This window comes from Dasypus novemcinctus, chromosome 12 (assembly GCF_030445035.2).
Source record: "Dasypus novemcinctus isolate mDasNov1 chromosome 12, mDasNov1.1.hap2, whole genome shotgun sequence".
NCBI lineage: Eukaryota > Metazoa > Chordata > Mammalia > Cingulata > Dasypodidae > Dasypus > Dasypus novemcinctus.
This window is the reverse complement of record NC_080684.1, coordinates 110,978,247-110,999,210: the sequence shown is the minus strand read 5'-3', so window position 1 is coordinate 110,999,210 and position 20,964 is coordinate 110,978,247.

Sequence of the window (20,964 nt, the reverse complement as noted above, 5' to 3'; positions counted from 1 at the left end):
TGCAGAGCGCGCCCCTGGAACGGGCAGGCACACGTGCCGACCGACGTATCCCTGCTCCCCACTTTGTAAGACCCCCGCGCTGATGGATGGGTCAGGCCAGCTGATGGCCCCGCGTCTGTCCCCGTCCGCCGGCCGTTTCCACTCCCCGGTGGGGCTTCTTCCCCCTGCGGTGTGGGCGCCCCTGAGTCCTGAGCCGTCAGCCGCTCACATCAGCTCCGGCCGTGGAATCTCGTCCACCATGTCGCCTCCAGCGGGCCTCCCGCCTCGAGCAGCCTCACGGCTTTGCAGAACCCGCAGGGAAGCCCGCGGCTGTCGAGCCTCTGGGAAGGACCCTGGGGCCTCCCACGGGCCTGAGTGGAGTGTCCACGGCCCTGCACCCCTCCTGGTCACCCTGAGGCCCCTCAGCCTTCCGCCTCCTTCCGCCCACTGCGTCCCGGGAAAGGGCTCCGTGCAATTTCACCTTCAGCTCTTACCCAAGAATCACAAACCACACTGGTCAATATGTTAAATTGAAAATGTCTGGGGTGAATAGATGGGGATTTAGTGCGAAATCAATAGGGCATTTTGAGGTGGGGGCAGGGGACTCTACCATAAATAGCTTGGGTCCACTGGACCCAAGAAGAAAATAAGAATAGAGTTGCAGCTCTTAGCTTTCACCATTCTAAAAAATTATGTATTGAAGAGCCAACCATAACAAAAATCTATAATACTATTAGAAGAAAGAAGAGAATATTCATATAAAGTTGAACTGGGAAGGCCTCCCAAAGCAAAACATAATACCTAGAACCCGTAAGGGGAAAAAATGAACAGATTCAAATACATAAGACTTAAAACAAGCAAACAAAGAGTCTGCCTAACTAAAGACATCAAGACAAGGAAATTAAAAGGAAGGGGAGTAGGGATCTGCTTACAAAGTATATACATATATACAAAGTTAATCTCCACAGTTTATGTAGAAGTCCTACTAATTTATAAAATAACAATAGTAATAATAACAATAAGGTACAAATGGGAAAAAAACACCCCAAAAGCTGCTCAAGTCTATTGGTATTCAAGGAAATGTAGGTTAAAAATGGAATTAATTTGATCACCAGATTGTAGCGAATGTTAAAAGCCAGTGGTTTTGTTTTGGCTCTGAGGGCGCTGGAGGAGGTGGTTGTAAGGAGGAAACCTGCGTATGTACATGTTAACTGAAACACTTAGAACAGCCTCCCGGCGACAGTTTCTTTGATATATTAAATTTGGATATGCACATGGACTAAACTAAAAGAATTTTTAAGTTAAAAAAGTCACAAAGACATGAAGAGTGCGATGCCGGGAAGGGCGGGGGCGGCCGAGGACCTGAGCCCCACCCGGGAGCCCACCCGCCTCGAGGGCCCCGCCCCCCCCCCCGGAGGCTTCTGAGCCCTGAACCCCCAGCCCCGGGAGCCCACCCGCCTCGAGGGCCCCGCCCCCCCCCCCCGGAGGCTTCTGAGCCCTGAACCCCCAGCCCCGGGAGCCCACCCGCCTCGAGGGCCCCGCCCCCCCCCCGGAGGCTTCTGAGCCCTGAACCCCCAGCCGGGACCCAGCCCCGGGCGCCCTCCCGCCTCGAGGGCCCCGCCCCCCCCCCCCGGAGGCTCTGAGCCCTGAACCCGCAGCCCCGGGCGCCCTCCCGGCCTGGGCACTCGCCTCTCGGACGCCCCGAGGCAGCCCTGGCCCCGCAGGCCCTCGGCCAAGCACCGGCTGGACCCTGCCCACCCCAGCCCCGGCCAGGCCTCGGGCGCGCCTGCGTCATCCCCTTCCTCGCCTTCCTCGCCCTCTGGCCTCCTGTTGTCGGGGACCCCCTGGCTCCGGAGCGAGGTGACCATGGGCCTGCGGGTGACGCCGTCCGGTGGCCGCCCCGCCTGAAAGGCCAGAGGGGGCGCGCTCCACAGGCCAGAGAGGGGAGCATGGCCGGGGTGCACCTGGGGAGGGGCGTGGCCAAGGTGAGGTGCACCTGTGGAGAGGCGTGTCCTGGGTGGGGCACTGGGGGAGGGGCGTGTCCTGGGTGGGGCGCACCAGGGGAGGGGCATGGCTGCCTGAGGGGTTAGCACCCCCAGACCCCAGTGACCCCTCTCCCGCAGCCCCTCTCCCCTGGAGGGCGCCCTCAGCTCATGGTGCCCCCGCACTCGGCTGCCTCGTGGGTGGGGGCACGCCCACCGCTGTTTCCACCTCCCCAATCCGACACCGGCCTCTGGGGGTCCCAGGGGCACCCCGGAGGCGTTTCTGCAAGCTCCTGTGCAGTCCGCACCTGTGGAGGCTGGCGCGTGGGGGGCTGGCCGCTGTCCGCCCGGCCCTGCCAGGCCACGCAGGCCCCTCTGAAGGTGAAGGGCGTCCAGCTGGCACAGGTGCCGGCAGGTAAGGCGGGCACTGCCTGCCGAGGGCCTTTAGGTTTCCTGTGATCGTGAGACGTGCCTTAAACACGTCTCCCCACACTGGGCAGAGGTGCGCAGCCGCACTTCGCGCTGAGAGCAGCCCCGGGGCAGGGCGCGGCTCACTCAGGCCAGCGCGCAGGGCCAGAGCCACCGCCCCTGGAGCCGACGGGACAGCGCCCACACGTCGGCCTCCCAGACGCTCGCTGCCGCCCCCAGCCCTGGGACGGGGGTGCTGGGGTTCACCCCCTGGTTCCAGGACGTGAGCCTCAGGCGCCGTTCCACGTCGTGCCAGACCACGGCCACGCTCCGAGGCCCAGCAGTGCCCGGCAGGGCCTGTACCTGCGTCTCCATGCTGTGTTGCCTCAGGCCCTTCCGCGTCTCCTCTGTGCTTCGGAGGGGTCACCAACTGCCCTCCTGCCTGGGTCCGGCCTAAGTTCTGTGGGTTCAGCCCTGGAGCTGGCCCCGGCCGGCAGGGGCAGTTATTCCCGACATGTTCCCAGCGCGGCTTGTGCTCTCCTCCACCTCGCGACACGCTTGCAACGTATCCCGGCGCCCAGCCTGCGGGAGGATGCGGCGGCCAGCGCGCCTCGCACATGCCCCGGGCCTCCATTCACCTCCCCTTGTGCATGTGTGTGCGTGTGTGCATGCGTGTGTGCATGCGTGTGTCATGTGCCACGTGAGGGTTGCAGGTGTGAGTGTGTGCACGAGTGCATGTGCACGTGTGTATGCATGTGTGCACGTGTGTGCACGCACATGCATGTGTGCGTGTGCACGTGCATCAGTGCACATGTTGCTGTGTGTGCACATGCGTGTGCATGTCTCCTCTTGTTCTCACTCCACGTCCGCCCCACTGGACTCTGCACTTCTTGCCCTCCCCAGTCAGTTCCACCCGAGCCCCCGCCTGGCGCCGGGCCTGGCCTGTGGGCGCCGCGGTCATTCCCTGTTGAAGGACCTCTGTGAGGGGTCTGCGTGGTGGTGGCCGAGGCCCCCGCGGTTCAGTGCCTCTGCAGTGCCCGTGACTGCTCGGCCTGGCCCGGCCTCGTCACCACGCTTGGTGACCCGGGGCTCTTGGTGTGGGCTCACCTCTGGAAGGCAGCCCCCGAGAGGCCACTTTCCTTCCTGCTCCGGCCCTGGATGGGGGTTGGGTGCCCTGCTGGGGGTGGCGGGGGCAGGAGGGATGGAGGGTGAGGGCAGAGGGCCCCTGAAGTCCAGCCCCTGTGGGGAGGGGTGGGGGCGTGGCTGGCGGGGCAAGCAGAGCAGGGAGAGGCGTGCTCCAAAGGCCACCCCTGGGTGGGCGGAATCGGGGACCCTCGGGAGAGGATGTCTGGATCCTGAGTCAAGGGTACCCCGACTTCCCCGAGCGACGCCCTCCAGGGCTGCTCCCTGCACCGTGGCTGGCGGCCTGTGGGCAGGGCTGACTGTCAGCAGCAGGTCCGGAGGCCTGGACACGGCTCAGGGCACAGACCTGGGAAGTTCAGTCCCCTGTAAGCCCCTCCTCTTGCCCCTCACCACGCCCCCACCCCGTGGACCCTCTTTTCCTAAATCGCAGCATGCCATGCCAGGGAATGTCTTTGGATCCATTTGAAGCACACAAAATTGCTGGTATTTGACTTTTTGAACTACAAATGAAATGAAATTTGTTACTATGTTTTAGATCTAAAGCTTCAAATACCAGCAATTTCACATGGTGAGACATGTCACTTTACCTTATATTTTGTGTCCAGAATCAACATACAGTATTTCATTTAAAAAAAAAATTTGCTAAAATGTGAAATTTACCCAGACAACAGCCAGTTCTCTTGGCAACTGCTTTTCTGCATTCCTGTTTGAGCCATCTGTGTCACCTCCAGGAGGCGCATTCTGACCTTGGGATTCTAGGCCGCTGGAGAACTGCTGGGTGAGCCTGCCCTTGCCCTGCTGGGAGATGCCAAGCTCGTCCTGTTTGATTTTGCCAACAGGGCTCCCAGGAGAATCTCCACAGGCTCCTTGGGGCGAGGAGGCAAGCTTGCTGCCTGGGGAGAAGGGGGGATGCTGGTCATGGTGTGCCCTCCCACCTGTGGCCCCCAGGGTGGGGGATCAGTGGACACCCCTGTCCTGGCCAACCCTCCCTGGCGCCATTGATGATTGCATCTGCTGCATTGATGATTGGGGTGCCTGGCTGCTGCTTAACTCGCAGGCCCTGACTGCTGGCGAGGTGGCAACTCCAACCTGTCACAGGCCCTTCCCATCGCCTTTCCTCTGGGCTGCGTCTTCACGTCATTGCTTCATGTCATATCTGCAGTGTTTGAAAATGTTTTGTGGCTACGAGGACTTCTGTTTAACATACAGGGTCTTACTTTGGATGCCACCTGTGCCCCCTAGAATGTTGCCTCCTCATCCAGGCTTCTTGGAACATCATCATGAGTTTTCATGAATTTTATTTAAGAACACTGTGTGCCCACCAAGTAAAAGCTGCCCCTTCCTCCCTTGCCCAGTACCCTCTAACCTCCTTTCAGTCTCCATGGATTTACTATTTCTAGATATCACATAAAGGCGAACTCATCCAGTAGGTACCTTTCACTGAGCACAATATTTTCAAGGATCTTCCATGTTGCATGTCCCAGAATGCCGTTCCTTCCTAAAGTGAATAACATTCCCTGTGTGTGGACTGCGTTTTGTTTGTCCATCTATCTGCTGATGGATTCTTCTTTTGTCTACTGTGAATAACGCCGCAATGGACATTGGTGAGCAAGCATCTGTTTGGGCCCCTGCCTTTACTTTCTTGAGGTATATGCCATGGACTGGAATTGCCAGGTCATATGGTAATTCTATTTTTAGCTTTTTGAGGAACTGCCATGTTGCCTTCCACGATGGCTGCACCATTTTACATTTCCACCAACGAAGCACTTGAGTCCCTACTTCCCTGCGTCCTCGCCAACTCTCGTTGTTTTGTAACAAGCCATCCTTGAGAGTGTGAAATGGTATCATTGTAGTTTTGATATGCTTTTCCCCTAATGGTTAGTGACTGGTATATTTTCTTTGGAAAAATGTCTGTTCCAGTTCTTTGCCCATTTTTAATTTTTTTGTCTCTTTGTTGTTGCATAATTAATATTCTTTATATATTCTGGGTATTGAGCCCTTATGTGATACATAGTTTGCAACTTTTTTCTCTCATTCTGTAAGTTTTCTTTTTCACTTTTTTGATAATGTCCTTTTGTGCACCAAAGTTTCAAATTTTGATAAGGTCGAATTTATCTATGGTTTCTTTTGTTGCTCATGCTTTTGGTGTCATATCTAAGAGTCCATTGCTGAATCCCAGGTCATGAAGATCTGCTCCTCTGCTATCTTCTAAGAGTTTTATCATTGTTTTGGCTCTCATATTTAGATCTGTTTGGAGTAAATGTTTGGCTGTAGTGTGAGTTGGGGGGTCCAACTTCATTTTTTTTATTTGCATGTGGATATTCATGTCATGCAAATAGAGATCATTTTACTCTTTCTTTTACAATTTGGATACTTTTATTTCTTTTTATTATCTAATTGTTGTGGCAAGAACATCCAGTACAATGTTGAATATCATTTGTGACAGTGGGCATCTTTGTCTTTTACCTGATCTTGGTGGAAAAGCTTTCAGTCTTTCACCACTAAATCTGATGCTAGCTATGGGCTTTTTCATAAGTAGCCTTTATCATGTTGAGAACGTTCTCTCCTGCTACTAGTTTTTTTTTTTTTTTTTAAAGATTTATTTTTATTTATTTAATTCCCCTCCCCTCCCCCGGTTGTCTGTTGTCTGTGTCTTTTTGCTGCATCTTGTTTCTTTGTCCGCTTCTGTTGTCATCAGCGGCACGGGAAGTGTGGGCGGTGCCATTCCTCGGCAGGCTGTTCTCCCTCCTTGGCGCTGGGCAGCTCTCCTTATGGGGGGCACTCCTTGCGCGTGGGGCTCCCCTACGCGGGGGACACCCCTGTGTAGCACGGCACTCCTTGCGCACATCAGCACTGCGCATGGGCCAGCTCCACACGGGTCAAGGAGGCCCGGGGCTTGAACCGTGGACCTCCCATGTGGTAGACGGACGCCCTAACCACTGGGCCAAAGTCCGTTTCCCCTGCTACTAGTTTTTGAGTGTTTTTTTTTTTTTTTTTGGTCAGGAAAGTGTGCTGGAGTTTTTCAAATGCCTTTTTTGCATTTATTGAGATGAACCTGTGGGTTTTGGTTGTCCTTTGTTTTATTAATGTGGTGTCTTACTTTTGACTGAGTTTTGTTACATTGAACTGCCTAGCATTCCTGGGATAAATCTCACTTGGTCATGATGTATAATCTTTTAACTATGCTGTTGGATTTGGTTTGCTGGCATCTTCTTAGATATTTTGTATTTATCTATAAAACATAGGATCTATATTCATAAGGGAAATGGGTTTGTAATTTTCTTTTCTTGTGATGTCTTTATCATGCTTTGGGATCAGGGTAACTCTAATCCCACAGAACGAGGTAGGAAGTGCTCTCCTCCTCAGTTCTTTGGAAGGATTTGAGAAGGATTGGTTCCAATTCTTTAAATGTTTAGTAGAGTTCACATGAAGCCATCGAGCCCTGGACTTTTCTTGGGTGGAAAATGTTTGATCATTGATTCAATCTCTGTATTTGTTATAGGTCTTTTGAGATTTTTAAAAATTTCTTTTTGAACCAGTAAGTAGTTTGTATGTTTCAAGGAATTTTTCTGTTTTGTCTAGATTATCTAATTTGTTGGCATACAACTTTTCATGGTAGTCTTTTTAATCCTTTTTATTTCTGTAAGATCAGTAGTGATAGCACCATTTTAATTTCTGATTTTAATTATTTGCATCTATTCTCTCTGCTTTCCCCTTGTCAATCTGGCTAAATCTTTGTCAATTTTATTGATCTTTCCAAAGAACCAACTTTTAGTTTTGTTGATTCTCTCAATTGATTTCCTATTCTCTATTTTACTTATCTCTGCTTTAAAATTCATTATTTCCTTCTTTCTACTAACTTTGAGTTTACTTTGTTCTTCTTGTTACTGAGGATGTAAAGTTAGGTTACTGGTTTGAGATTTTTTTTCTTTTAAGTATAGGCATTCATAGCTGTAAATTTCCTTCTGAGCACTGCCTCACTGTATCCATTATTTAGTGGTTGGCTATGTTTTTGCTTTACTTTTCTTTTAGTATTTTCTAACTTCCTCTATAACCCATTGGTTATTTAGGAGTGTGCTGTTTAATAGAGTTGCTGTTTAAGAGATTTTCCACATATTTGTAAATTTGCCAGTTATCTTCCTGTTATTTATGTCAAGGTTCTCTCTGTGTGGTCTGAGAAATTCCTTTGTATAATTTCAGTATTTTTAAGTTGATTGAGACCAGTCTTGTGCTCTGGCACGTGCCCAGTTCTGGGGAATGATCCCCGTGCCCTTGGAAAGGCTGCGCTTCCTGCTCTTGGTGTGTGAAGTGTTCTATATGGCCGAGGTTCTTTACGGGGTTGCTCAACTACTCCACTTCCTTTTCTTCAGTCTAGTGGTTGTATACAGTATTGAAAATGGTGCAGTGAAATCTCCAACTGTTATCGTAGAATTGCCTATTTCTCCTTTCAATTCTGTCAATATTTGCTTCACATATTTTATGTCCCTGTTGTTAGGTGCTATGTGTTTATAATTGTGATGTCTTCTTATTGAATTGACACTTTTATCACTATGCAGTGTCTTTTTTGTCTCTTGCAACAGCTGTTTAAAAAAATATAAAGCCTACTTTGTCTGATTTTTAGCATAGCCACTTCAGCTCTCTTTTAGCTGCTATTTTCATGGAATATTCCCTCCCCATCATTTCACTTTCAATCTATTTGTGTCTTTGGATCTAAGAAGGTTCTCTTGAAAAGAGCATTTAGTTGCGTCAGGCTTCTTTACGCATTCTGCCAGCCTCTGCCTTTCGATTGGAGAATTTAATCCATTTACATTTAAGGTAGTTGTTGATAAGGCAAAACTTACTTACGCCAATTGGCTAATTGTTTTTTGAATGTCTTATTCCTCTTTTGTTTCTCCTTTCCTCTATGGCTGTCTTCTTTTTTGTTGATATGATCTTTTGTTCGGAGCCATTTTGCATCACTTCTCATGTCCTTTTTGTAGATTGTTTAGATATTTTCTTTTATTCTACATCTATTATGACTTAGTTTGTGGCAGTTCTCAACTTTACTTCAATAGCCTACACACACTCTCTCCCCTTTATGTTGTTCTTACCACACATTACATCTTTATAGGTTGTGTGCTCAGCAACAGAAGTTATGGTTGTTTTTTATGCATCTGAAATTTAAGCCATATGAGAAGTAATAAATACTATTGCAAGCAAAAGATGCAATCATTCTGTATTTATATTTGCCCTCATGACTGCCTGTACCAGGGACTTTATTTCTTCATACAGCTTCAAGTTACCATGCTGTGTCCTTTCCTTTCAACCTCAGGGACTCCCCTCATATTGGTTTATAGAGAAAGTTTGAATTTTAATGTTCACAATTCACGAATCTATTCCTTTTTGGTTTCTGCTTTTTGTGACTTTTAAAAGAACTTCTATGTCATGAAGTGATTGCCTTGAGTTTTCTTCTAGATATTTAACTGTTGCTTTTTACATCTTTAAACTTTATTTCAACTTCAAAAAAATAAAACAACAGATAAAAGACAGCTTAGCACGTCATGGAAGCACCACTCAAAAAACCCTGTCCAGGCACATCCATCTTATCTAGTCCCCAAAACAGACTCGGCTGTTTCTCCAGTGTTCCGGAAGATGAGTAAATGAGCACAGATTGCTTGAATGACATGACAAAGATCTCCTTGTTAATGAAGGAAATGAAAAAAAGTCCTTGATCATACTCACATCTCACAAAACTAAATCCTGTATTCTTTTTGTTGTTTGATCCTTAGCATTGATACAGTACCTTCTTCACTTTTGCTAAAGAAATTTACAATATTACTGTCAAATATAGTCTACATGGTACATTAGTTGTATTTTTCCCATGTATCACCATATTCTCAACCTTGTAATAGAGAAGCATTCTTGTATTTATATCATTAGCCACAATCCTCATCTACCACCAGAGTCCTTATTTCATTATTTACATTCTGCTTTCTAATCCGTCTGCGGTGTACTCTGTGATGTGGCGTGTGTGTGAGAGAGGGGACGTGCATGTGTGCGTAATTCCCCTTTGCCTTTTGCCCTGGCACCATCCGCCCAGAGACCTGAGCCCCAGGCCCATTTGAAAGCCGCCCCATCACTCCTGTGGCCTCCTCGGTGCCGGGTTCGACTCCCGTTTCTCTCCATCCATCACTGGACGGATGACAGAGTTGGTGTCTGGTGAGGGAGCCCCCTCCTCCTACTTCTCCAAAACCCTCTTGGCCACTTCCGGCCCATCCTGTTCTACGTGACTTTTCGGAGCTCGCTGTCGACTCTGAGTTGGGGTGCATTGGAGTTGCATGGGGGGGGGCAGCTTCACCCCGAGCCCCTGGTCACAAGCCTCGCCTGCTTCTCCCCTGGTTTAGCCCGTGCTCTGTGCTCATCAATAAAGTCTTAGCATCTTCTCCACAAAGATCTTGCTCTTCTTTTCTTAGATTTATAGGTAAGTATTTCATAGATTTTGTTGTTTTAAATGGCTCCTAAAAATTGGAGGACTACTTGTGGCTGTTGGATGGGAAGGCTATTGATTCTTGAGCTGCATTCAGCGACATTTCTCAACTCTTTAGTAGTTTGCAGAGTTGATTCAATTTTCTGTATAGACAAGAATGCTCCACACTCAGTTTCGGGCACAGACAGCTCCCTGGGCTCCAGGCTCTATAGCCATGCCCCCAACATCTCTGCTTGAACTGAACTTGAGCTTAACACATCTGTGCGGCGGCTTGCTCGGTCGGTAGAGGTGGGGTCTGGCTGCGGACGAGGGGTCGGTCCAGCTCTGGACGAGGGGTCGGTCCCGCTTTGGACGAGGGGTCGGTCCCACCTGGGACGAGGGGTCGGTCCGGCAGCAGACGAGGGATCGGTCTCACAAGGGGTTGCGCGGTTCGGCTGACGGGGTTGCCCGGCGAAGCCGGCGACGAAGGGGTCGCCCGGAGAAGCAGGCGACGAACTGGGGACAAGGGAGGCCAGGCCCTCGTCGGGGGCTCTCAGGACTGGAGGGCGCACGGCAGAAGAACTACCGCGGAGACAAGGTAAACACGCAAGTCCACTTTACTGAGGGAGAGGCAACAGTTTTATAGGGGCTGGGGAAGGCTGATTGGTCGAAGCCACGCCCTGTTCTGATTGGTTGCCGGCGAAAGGTCAGTGGGCGGTACTGGACGGGGGAGGGGTGGTGGTTAGGGATTGGCTGTCGCTGTTGCTGGGGGAAGGGGCAGGGTTTAGGGATTGGTGGCTGCTGTTGCTGGGGTGGAGGGCAGACTTGAGTTTCCCTCCCACGCCTGGCTGTTGCTGCTGTTGGGGGAGGGGAAAAGGGTGGGCTGGATTTTTCTGCCCACGCCTGGCTGTTGCTGCTGTCGGGGGAGGGGAAAAGGGCAGGCTGGATTTTTCCGCCCACACCTGGCTGTTGCTGCTGTCGGGGGAGGGGAAAAGGGCAGACTGGAATTTTCCGCCCTGCGCCTGCGCAGGGAGAAAGAAGAAGAAGGGTGCTGCCCCACAGGCATTGGGTGGCGCCATCCGGGAGGAGGGGCGGCCGCGGAAGCATGGCTGCCGAGAAGGGGAGACCCGAGGGCACTCTGCGCCCATGCCGAGCTTCCTTCAGGGGTGGCCGTGAGTTCGACCAGCCACCCTATTATGGGGGCAGCGGCTTGGCCTACCGTGGCCGCTCCCCCGCCAGGCCAGCAAACCACGCTTCAGCCCGAGGGGTGACCGCATTTCCCCCTTCTTTTCAAATAAGGACCAGGATGGCAGCAGCAACAAGTAGCTGAGGCCCAAGAGGCAGTAAGCAATGAGGGAAGCGGGGCTGAAGAGGGAGGCGAGTATGCCGGGGATAAATGTACAATTTGGGGGGCAGTATCTTGCCGTTGCAAGCAAGGGTGGCCAATGTCCAATTCTTGTTGATCTCGGTGGCTATAAGGTCCATCTGCTTGTTAAAAGTCCAGGATGACAGCGCGTTACAGGTAGTTGATCTCTTCTTGGCGGCGAAGAGCGGTAGAGGCAGACTGTGTGATGGTCTGGAGGATCGCAGCGGTGAGGACAAGTCGCGTCAGGGCACCAGCGACGGTGGTGGCGGCAGCGTCGGGAGTGGTGGAGACGTAGGCGAGGACAATAAGAAGGCCAAAGTCTTCACGGGTGCGAGAGAGGCCGATGTTAATGGGGCTGGCCGACATGGGGCGGCCCAATCTGCAACGCAGTAGGGGTTCAAGCGAAAAAAGGAGGGGGGCGGGGGACGAGAAAGGACGCTTTGGATGACTGAGAAGAGGAGTGAGGTCGAGACAGGAGGAAGCTCCGCAGAAGTATGGGGAGCTGTTAAAAGCAGAAACGTTATTAGATGCTAGAAAGCAGGCCGCAGGCCGGGGAAAGCAGGTTGCGGGCCGTTTCGCGGGGCTGGAGCTGCTTGAGAGCGATGGCGGCATGGGGGGCCGTGGTTACAATCTTCTGGGGTGGTAGCGGCTAGACAGATGGCGGAAAATATTATCAAGAAAGCAAAGGTTATGAGAAAGAAATAGAGTATTAAAGGCTGTGGGGGAAGTGAGAAGATCATTTAGAGGATAGGGTTGAGAATGGTATGTTTAAGACAGAAGCTTTGTGGTTTGTAGGAGACTGCTTTATAAACGAAGGAGAATGAGGGCAGTAAATATAGTAACGATAGATAGGAAGATGACAGTGAGGAGGAGTCTTTGTTTAAGGTTTCAATCGTCCGGCGCAACAGTGGCTAGGCCGATAGCGAGGGGTGTTGCTAAGTAGACAATGGCTGCAAAGACAAAATCATCCTCTGTTTCCTTAAGAATAACTTTTCTTTAAATACTTAGTAGCATGCAATATTAGAAACTGTTTCCTAAAAGCAAGTTGGCAGGGGAGCTTGGTTGCTGTTAATCTTTCCTGTTATAAAATTACCTTTTATTATTATTATCATCAATTCAGTTTTATATATATATATTTAAGAATGACCTTTTGGAATTAGCCATTTAATACCTTAATGTAAACTATTGAAGATAAATTTTATCTTTACAGAACACATTCCCTTACGTAAAGTTATCACAATACCTTTTACACTTGCCGCATGCAAATTAAATTTCAAGAGTTTATGAAAAATTAGCCATCTTACTTTAGGACAAAATACGTCTTTTTGCAAAACTTATTACATTTCCGTTAGCATTTTTACAAACTTTTAACCTTTTTAATATTCATATAAGTTTTACATTCTTTATATTATCCTGTGAAGAAAAATAAGTTATTCATTTTAATCTAGGCAAGAACAACTTTTTATGAAGACGTACAGTTAATTTTGTTAATTAAGACTTACAATTTTTTTTTTAAATTGTAGATATCTGATTAACATTTAAACTTATGTATTAATATAATAAACTTAAGTATTAATATAAGCGCTTATTTAATCTTTGGCCATTTGAATAGAGCTCTTTTAAAGATTTCTAGTAATTTATATTTACCATCCGGAGGTATCACAATATACGTTGACATTGAACGAACAGACAGACAAACACAGAACAATTACAACACATTAACAGAAATATATAATTTATTTACAGTTGACTCATAATTCTTACTTTCTTGGTATAGCTGCTTTTAAATCTTTTTTTATATAGCATATCATAGATTATACCCTTCAAGATTTCTTGTGGACTTCATGTTGCCTGTAATAAGCCAGGAGGGAATCTTTTACCTTCCTGCTCCACAGCAAAAGTGACCCTATCTGTAAGGCGAGTATAGGTGTCCGGGTCCCAAAGCTGACATGTGGTAAGCCACGGATTAAAGGGGAGAAGAAGGTCCCAATATACTTGAAGCTGTTTGGAAGAGATCTTACACCGGTGAGTGTCTAGGAGACCGGTGAGAGCCCGAACTTGCGGGGCTTGCTTAGCAGATAGGATGTTACCCATTGCTAATGGCGTTTTGGAGCCGATAAGAAAAGGGGCCCTTACCTTGAGAGCGCGGCGATGGGAGCCGAGGTGCGCGGTGAGACGAGGGGTCGGAGCCGGTGGGGCTCCGACGGTGGTCGCGGGCCAAGAGAAGGCCCCGACGAGGGGAGGGCGGGACGACGAGCAGTGGAGCAAGGCAAAGGGGAGCAAGCGCAGAGGGGAGGAGGCAGAGGTGAAGGCAGGGTTGGAGGTGCTCAGGCACGTGCTCCTGAGAGTTTTATTGGCGCCTCTTAATCATAGCGGGTCGGTATAAGCCCCCGACATGGAAGGAGAAAGCCATCCAGCGATTCTCCCAGACCGCCGTGGATCGTATGAGGTCGCCAAGATTCAGGAGCAGCAATGCAGAGCGAAAAGATAGGGGTGAGAAGAGAGGAGAGCGTAGGGCTATGGTAGGGTTACTTCAGACGTGCAAGCGCGTACTCCCGAGAAATCCAAGGCTCCTCTTAATCATAGCGGGTCGGTATAAGCCCCCGACATGGAAGGAGAAAGCCATCCAGCGATTCTCCCAGACCGCCGTGGATCGTATGAGGTAGCCAAGGCTCAGGTAGCAGCAATGTTGCACGAGAGAAGTCCCAAGGTGAGAAGAGAGGAGGGCGTAGGGCTGTGGTAGGATTACTTCAGACGTGCAAGCGCGCGCTCCCGAGAAATCCAAGGCTCCTCTTAATCATAGCGGGTCGGTATAAACCCCCGACATGGAAGGAGAAAGCCATCCAGCGATTCTCCCAGACCGCCGTGGATCATATGAGGTAGCCAAGGCTCAGGTAGCAGCAATGTTGCACGAGAGAAGCCCCACGGTGAGAAGAAAGGAGGGGGGGGGCCGCCAGGTTATGGAGTGAGGCTGTGGTGGATTTGCCTTGCCCCACGTTGTGCTGTGGTGGGGTTGCCTTGCCCCACGTTGGGCGCCAACTGCGGCGGCTTGCTCGGTCGGTAGAGGTGGGGTCTGGCTGCGGACGAGGGGTCGGTCCAGCTCTGGACGAGGGGTCGGTCCCGCTTGGGACGAGGGGTCGGTCCCACCTGGGACGAGGGGTCGGTCCGGCAGCAGACGAGGGATCGGTCTCACAAGGGGTTGCGCGGTTCGGCTGACGGGGTTGCCCGGCGAAGCCGGCGACGAAGGGGTCGCCCGGAGAAGCAGGCGACGAACTGGGGACAAGGGAGGCCAGGCCCTCGTTGGGGGCTCTCAGGACTGGAGGGCGCACGGCAGAAGAACTACCGCGGAGACAAGGTAAACACGCAAGTCCACTTTACTGAGGGAGAGGCAACAGTTTTATAGGGGCTGGGGAAGGCTGATTGGTCGAAGCCACGCCCTGTTCTGATTGGTTGCCGGCGAAAGGTCAGTGGGCGGTACTGGACGGGGGAGGGGTGGTGGTTAGGGATTGGCTGTCGCTGTTGCTGGGGGAAGGGGCAGGGTTTAGGGATTGGTGGCTGCTGTTGCTGGGGTGGAGGGCAGACTTGAGTTTCCCGCCCACGCCTGGCTGTTGCTGCTGTTGGGGGAGGGGAAAAGGGTGGGCTGGATTTTTCCGCCCACACCTGGCTGTTGCTGCTGTCGGGGGAGGGGAAAAGGGCAGACTGGAATTTTCCGCCCTGCGCCTGCGCAGGGAGAAAGAAGAAGAAGGGTGCTGCCCCACAGGCATTGGGTGGCGCCATCCGGGAGGAGGGGCGGCCGCGGAAGCATGGCTGCCGAGAAGGGGAGACCCGAGGGCACTCTGCGCCCATGCCGAGCTCCCTTCAGGGGTGGCCGTGAGTTCGACCAGCCACCCTATTATGGGGGCAGCGGCTTGGCCTACCGTGGCCGCTCCCCCGCCAGGCCAGCAAACCACGCTTCAGCCCGAGGGGTGACCGCACATCTGTGAGTGAACTTGTGACTTTTCCTGGATTTTCTGCCCCTCTCTGCCCCTCTACATCTCAGCGGTGACAGGCCCACCCTGCTGCTGCTCGGCTGAACCCTCCGCGCCCCCCGCGCTCCGTCCTCTGCTCTCGTGTCCCACTGCACCTGCCCCTCCGCCTTCCCCAGGTGAACAGTCTCATCTGATCTCAGGGCCCAGTACCACCAGGAGGAACGCTTAACGTGTCCGCTGGCGGGATCAGGCGGGCGTGGATGCGGCTGCCCGCTGTCCTTCCAGCTGGGCCGGCACCTGAGACCCCTGGGTGGGCCAGGCGTCGGGAGGTGTGGAGCCCGGGGCTCCTGGGTGGAGATGCAAAGGCACGCCCTGGGCTGGGGCCCTCGGGAGCTGCACTCCGCAGGGACCCCGCGTCTTAGCCCTGGCACGTGGGCCCCTGCAGCGGTGCTGACGTCGCCTCCTCCTGCAGGTCGCCCGGCTCACCTGCATTCAGAGCAGGCCTCGGCTTCCGCTGTGGCTCCTGCATGGCCGCCGAGCAGCCTTGGAAAGGAAGTGGGGTCCTTGCATGTCTCCCAGGGAGAAAACTCTACACGGCCTGCCCCCTCATGTTGCCCTGAGCTTCTGATTCTGTGGGTCTGGGGTGGGGTCCGCATTTGCATTTCTGACAAGCCCCAGGGCTGCTGCGGGCCCAGTATACCACTTTGAGAACCGTGGCTCTGCTCACGGGGTTCCACTGGCTGCGCCCCTCCCCTCCGCCCAGCTGGCGGCCTTCTCTGCACCGCCCTGGCCCTCTGGTTGGTTCTAACATTGGGGTCCACTAGCAGGGGAGGGGGAGGGTGTGCCTCCAGACACACGGGAAGGGTCTCCTGGGGACAGGTGTGGCCGGCGGGAGGTGTGTGGAAGCCTGTGGGATGTCTCTCTGAGGATCTGGAAGGGGGTGGGCACTGGGGGTCCTGGGCTGGGAGTGTGGAGGGAGAGGGGGAGAGCAGTGGGGGCAGGCTCAGGACGCTCCTGTGCCAGGTGCAGCAGGTGCAGGCAGGTGCACAGGAGCAGCAGGTGCAGCAGGTGTAGCAGGAAGCAGCGCCTGTGGGTCTAGTGGGTCCAGGGCTTTGGCAGCGCCGCACGCGAGCCCAGAGAGGGCCTGGCTGGAAGATGCCCCGGGGAGTGTTGGAAGCAGCAGGCCTGGAAGAACCCAAATCCCTGTAAATCAAATGATCTCAAGCGTCACCAGCAAAAACCCAATTACCGAGTAAATTAACCAAGAGTTACAAATGCCATTGAATAAACGAGAGGGAATCTTGGCTCCGGCTCAGTCCCTGCCGGCTGGCGCAGTTGGACAGGGTGGGCAGCCCGCAGGGGCCCTGGGATGCCAGGAGAGCGGAGAGGGGTGGCAGGACCAGGGCTGCGGCCGGCTGGGGCTCCAGCAGGCGGCCAGTGTGCCCCTGCCCTCAGCCTGGGCACGGACCCGGGCCAGCTCTTGGCCGCCCGGCTCGGCGCTGTCTGCTCCAGCCCTGCCAGGTTGGCGCTGAGTCCTGGCTGTGCGCAGCGGGGCCTCGTCTCCTCCGCAGAGCAGGCCCCGCTCGAGGCAGCGCGTGGTGATGTCATGGAGAATTCCATCCGCGGCAGGCCGCCCGCTCCGTTTGGATTGGGAAGAGCCCCTGGGGGCCGCCGGCTGGGTGGGGCCTGCGCAGCAAGGGGCTTGAAATACAGAGCAGCGCTGCAGCCGGGAAGCCAGCGGCGGGGCCTGCGCCGTGAGGCCGTGAGCAGAGCATGGACAAGGAGGGGGCGCTGGAGCCGCGGCTGAGGGGCCGCTGCTCTCCTCCCGGTCTAGGCACAGCCCGAGCAGGCGGCGCGGGGCCTCTCCATTCCCTCGTGGTGGCGTCACCTCGGGGTGCACCTCCCTGACCCTCGGCCCCAGGGGACAGGAGCGGGCGAAGGGGGTTTCCAGGTCCTGGGGCTTGGGGTGCGGAGATGAAAGCCGCGGAGGCAGCGAGGAGAGAGGTCCGTGCCAGGGCTGTGGAGACGGGAGGGCTTCCCGGAGGAGGAAGGGATCGGTGGGCCCTGAAGAGTGAGGCCGTCTCACTGCAAAAGTGCCACAGGACACAGAAAGTGCCACAGATACAGAAAAGTGCCAGGGGACAGGATGTGCCAAAGGACACAGAAAGTGCCATGGGACACGGAAAAGTGCCGTGGAACACTTTTCTGGCCAGCTGGGACACGCTGGTGAGGAAGGAGAACAGGGCTATGTGGACGTGGCCGACTCTGTGCCACCCTCAGGCGCCCTCTGCCCAGCTGCATCATCCAGGGGCCTTGCGCTGGACCCACCCCACTGCCCCTGAGCTTTCTCCAGTTCACTGGGCCCGGCCCCTCTGAGGTGTGTGGGTGCCAGGGCCTCCTGACCGTCCTTCACAGCCAGCCCTATGGGGAGTGCGGGGCGCCTGCTGGGAGAGAGGCCCCCAGCCGCAGTCCACGTGCTCACAACCTGGCAGTGCCCACCCAGCGGCCGGCGCCAGACCGGCCCTCCCACCTCCAGCCTGGCCTGGTCAGGGCGTGCTTGACCACTGTGAGCTTTTCCAGAACCTTCCTGTGTCCCCACTTGGCTTCCAGGCCCTGGGAGGGGCGGCCTGGGACCCCTCGGCCCGCAGAGCTCTGCCCCCTGGGAAGGTCTTGGGGACCCCGCGCCCTGGGTGGACAGGAGAGCGCTGCAGGCCGGGCTCCCAGCTCCCGCGGTGAGGGGCCCGGGCTGTGGCCCCGTCGAGCCCCGCACTAGCTCCACGGCGCAGGCTCACGCAGGCTACGCACCCTGGGCAGGCGGTGGCTCCTGAGGGGCTCCTGCCCTGCAGCGGCAGGAGCGGGGACAGCCTCAGTGTCTCTGGCACGGCCTTCCCCTTGCCAGGCTCGCCCCGTGCTTCCCTCGGCCACGGACCGCGCGTGTCCTTCTCGCTCACCACCTCCACCCCCCAGCCTTCCCGAAACGCCGCGGTCCAGCTGGGGCCCACTGGGGACCTCCGGGGGCCCGCGCTGCGGCGGGAGTGTCCACAGCAGCAGCAACACGGCCTTGGGCCAACCCTGGCGGAAGAGCCGCTCCTCCGCTGGCTGGAGGCACCGAGCCGCGCCCTCGCCCGCCCTGCCCCGCCTCAGGGCGCTGTGCCGCTGTCCCTTCCGCCTGCAGCCCCTCTGAGTCCCCCGACCCCCTCCTCCATCTTCCAGGTCCAACGGCTGTGCCCGCTCCGGCCACCACCGCCCAGCCTGCTGCGTTCACCCTCTAGGAGCAGGGGCCTCTCCTGGCACGGGATGGATGCACGAACGAACGAATGAGCGAGTGGGCAAAAGGACGAGTCCGACTGTGGGTGCTTTGGGGGACGCGTGCCAAAGCCGCTCTCTCGGGTGCATCAGCACCCGCCGTGGTATGCCTGCTGAACCCTGTCGGCTCGCGCTCGCGGGGGTCTCTCCCTTCGACCTGCCCGCCACGCAGGGAGCCTGCGCCGCGAGCTTGCCCTGCCCTGCCCCCTCTTTCCCCACGGACCTCGGGGTCCCCGCAGCCCTGGGGAAGGAGCCGCGCCGCCGGGGTCTCCCCTCAGGGGCCCGGGCCCAGCTGAAGTCGCAGCCCCGGCTGGGAAGTGAAGGCGCAGCCGCTTTGGCCGACCCCGCGGCCGGGACCCCCTCACCCCGACCTCTGTCCTCCGCCAGCCCCGCCCGTTCCTCACCGGCTGGCCCCAGAGGACCCCCTTCCTGCCGGGAGCCTGGCTTTCCCCCTACAGGTGGCTCAGCGGCAGGTGGACGCCCGCCAGGGGGCACAGCCGGACCAACGGTTGGAGGGGAGGACGTGCGCCTTGCCTAAGGGCGGCCGTGGCCCGGGCTAGGGGCATCGTGGGCGCCTGTCCCTGGCCTCCGGAGCCGCGCTCAGCCCCGGCCTTCCCCAGCCTGGACTTCAGGCTCATCCCTGGGCACCTCAGGGAGAAGCGCGAAGCCAGGTGACCCCAGCGCTGGCCAGCGCGGCCCGGCCCCGGCAGCGTCGGGCCCCTTATCCCGCCCGATGGGGCTTTCCGGCCTCATCACGTGACTTCTCGGGGAGGTGGGTGCGGGGAGCACACGGACCCTGAGCTGGTGGAGCAGGCGCTGGGCGGAGGTGCATTTTCAAAATTAAGGAGACGGCGTCTTCCGGGCCCCCAGCAGGAGGGCAGGGGCCTCTCCCTGCGCCGACAGATGCGCCAGCCTCCCGCTGCAGCGGCCCGCGCACGCCCGAAGGCTGCTGGGCGCCCAGGCGTGTCCTGCCGGGCAGCGAGGGAGGGTGGGGGTCTGCGCCCGCTGGGCACTGGACAACGCAGCGCCGCAGAGGGCTTTGGGTCTGAGGGCGGGCACGGCCTGCCGGGGAGCCGGGCTCGCTTCCGGAAGGGAGCGTCCGCATTTTGGGCCACACTTTCCCCAGGATGCCAAGGTGGGCAAGCCGCTGTCCTCCGGGGACGCCCCTGGCCACGGGCAGGGGGGCGGGAGCAGGCGGCGTAGCAGCGGAGGGCACACCTTCTTCTGACCCAGGTGAGCCCGGGCGGGGGGTCGCACTCAGCGTCCAGCTCTGGCCCCGCCTGGGCCGCTCGCCCGCTGGTGCCCACCAGAGACGGGGGCTTCTGGCCCCCACCGGCTCCGAGCGCGTGGCACCCCCGTGCTCCCACCTGCCACGTGGAGGGAGCGGGTCCCGGGGAGGGGCTGGCCCAGGCCCTCTTGGCCTCCCGCCTGCCCCGGACGTGGGGAGCTGCTTGCTCTCTGGGCATGGCCTCAGGCTAGGTCTGCACCCCTTACACGCGGCAAGACCCGGCAACGCCCGGCCTGCGGCTCGAAGATACCTGGAGGAGGCCCCTGGCTCCGGCCGCAAGACGGTCCATGGGGAGGCGCGAGCGCCCCGGGACGGCCTGCCTGGGGGGTCAGCAGGAGCCGGGCTCTCCACGGCGCTCGTCCATTGTCCTCGTGGGACCCCTCACCCAGTCCACTCTGTCAGGGCCGGCGGCCTCTCGTCTGGCGCCAGGTTGCACCTATTTGCTGGGCTCGCCTCCGTGCCGCACCACCAGATCTGTGCAGCAGCCTCCACTGACCTTCCGGAGACTTCCAGAGACTTCCAGAGTGGCACCAGCCCCCGCCTCTGAGGACTCGTGTCCTACACGCCGCACGTGGCCTGGAGGGCTCCAGCCCGAGCCTGGGCTTCGGGGAGCGGGGGGCTCCCAGCTCGGGAGGTTCCGGTCGCAACCTGCTGTGGGGGCGCGGAGGGGGGCTGCTGCCTCCGCTTGGGAGGGTCCAGAGACACGCCCAAGAGGAGGGCAGGTGCCAGCTCGGTGGGCGTCCAGCTGAGAGCCGAGGATGGGGATTCCCCGGGGGGGCAGCGTGGGCAAGGCAGGGGCGGGCCTCAGGCCCTGGGCCCCGTTCCTGGGGTTCATGGTGGGGGCAGGAAACGAGAGGGCGTGAGAGGAAGGTTTGGGGGTGCAGGGCCGGCCCCAGGGCTCCCGACGGCCCCTCCAGCAGGTGCGGCCCTGCCGGCCTCGCCCGCCCGTCCCAGCGCCAGCTCGGCTCCTGCCTGCGACCCCCTCCTCCCCGGGGGCCCCCACGAGGCTGGGGCTCGCCTTGATCTGCCCCTCAGTCAGACCAAAGGAGCCGCTTGCTGGAGCAACGTCCTGGGAGGAG